The following is a 2,101-nucleotide window of genomic DNA, read 5'->3' as shown; positions in this document are numbered from 1 at the left end:
ATTAACCACTTTGATTTCATTAGCTCCTCTTGCTTCAAGTTCTTCCAATCTCCTTGATAGAGTTGCCATTTTTACTTTCACATCTACATCCTCATTCAAAGTGTACATTCCCCCTTTAGCATTGTTTTGGGGCTTGACTTTGCTGGAGTCTTTTCCATGAGGTTCATCCCATGATCTAGATATTTCAGCCACATAGTTTAGAAAATCCATAGCTTCATCAGGACTCTTGCTCATAAAGTCTCCTCCACACATGGTTTCTAGCAATTGTTTCATAGCCGGTGACATACCTTCATAAAAGTAGCTTACCAACATCCAAGTGTTAAAACCATGATGAGGACAAGCATTGACAGCCTCCATATATCTCTCCCAACAGGCATAAAATTTTTCATTCTCCATGGCCACAAAATTGGAAATTTGTCTCTTCAGTCCACTAGTACGATGAGCTGGAAAAAACTTCTTCAAAAATTCAGCTTGTAGTTCAGGCCATGAGCGGACACTTCGCGGTCTCAAAGAATTCAACCACACTTTTGCCTTGTCCTTGAGAGTGAAAGGAAACAATTTAAGCCTCATAAGATCAATTGATGCAGCCCCTTCTTGAAAAGTATGACATACTTCTTCAAAATCCTTTATGTGAGTGTAAGGATTCTCATTCTCCATTCCATGGAATTGAGGAAGAAGTGGCACCAAATAAGGACGGATGATCATTTTCTCACTAGGAGGAACAATGCATGATGGTGCACTCATTCTCGGTGGATGCATATGGTCCCTCATAGATCGATACAAATGGAAATTTTCTTCATTTGGACCATGTTGACTTAGTTGATCTTCACCTTGAGGTTCCATTGTATTTGTAGCAATTCCAATATTCAGCACTTGAGTAGATGAATTAGTTCTTTCCAACCTTCCCTTAGAATTTCGTTCCCAATGGAGCATACAAGGGTTCACCTACACAGCAACAAAAGAAAACCAAAACACAACAAAAAAAACAAAAGAGAAAAAAAAAAGGAAAAATGAAATCTGGAAGAAAAATAAGATGAAAGTGGAGAATTGGTAAAAAGAACTTCACCAATCTTGTGATGTGGATCACAAGGGTTAATCCTCACCAAAGAAAATGCCTCAATCACCTTGGCACCATCCCCAGCAACGGCGCCATTTTTGATCGCTCGAATTTTGTCGTTTATTGGATCAAAACAAAATTTATAACCTAATTCACTATTCTATAGCAATTTGTACCCGATCAAAAAGTGGTTTTAGTACAAACTACCGTAGTATAGTGGTATTTAGGTATCGTCCACAAGGATGGATTATTCTTGGTAATTAAGGCTTGAACGAGATGATAAGAAATGATGGTGATCAAGTGAATTTTACTTGAAATTGCATGATAAAATCTCAAGATAGCAATGTACTCAAATTGAATTGAAAATGAAGTGTAAAAGAGAAGAAAATTTATAAGATGTGAGATTCTCGGAGTTAGGATTTTCTAGAGAGCAATTTCCATGGTGAATAGGTGTTGAGATCTAATTTTCATCAAGTTAGATTGAAAACCTAAATTTTCATCTAAACCGATTTTTGATTTAGCTTTAGATCTAGATCTAATTTCTCTTAAAATTAGGTAATCTAATCCAAGAGATCAATTTGAATTATAAATTCAATTCATCTTAAACTATCTTCCAATGATTCACACAATGCAACTATTCAATGTCATCAAATCTAGCATTAAGAATTTGATGAATCTACCTAGCTTGCATTGTAGCAATCATTCAAGACAATTTGAAGAGAAAAATCCCCAAATTTCAATTAATCAATCAATTGGATCTAATTACCTTTACAATTCAGGCTCAATTCTCTAATTCACCATAGATCTTGCCTCTAGATCCTCCCTCCTCCGAGAAAAACGAGATTTAGCCACTCATGCTTGGAGATTTGATCTCACAAGACATGTTTGGCTACCGAGAAAATAAGAGAAACTGAAGGAAAATGGAGAATTATATAGAGAGAGGAAGTATGAAAAGTTCTACAATTAGAAAATGTATCAAAAGTCCTCAAATGAGTTAATCCCGTTTCTATTTATAGGCCAAGGTGAAAATGACACTTGGCAACA

Source organism: Vitis riparia, chromosome 10 (assembly GCF_004353265.1).
Source record: "Vitis riparia cultivar Riparia Gloire de Montpellier isolate 1030 chromosome 10, EGFV_Vit.rip_1.0, whole genome shotgun sequence".
NCBI classification, from domain to species: domain Eukaryota; kingdom Viridiplantae; phylum Streptophyta; class Magnoliopsida; order Vitales; family Vitaceae; genus Vitis; species Vitis riparia.
The sequence above is the reverse complement of the archived record's forward strand: the minus strand, read 5'-3'. Positions refer to the sequence as shown.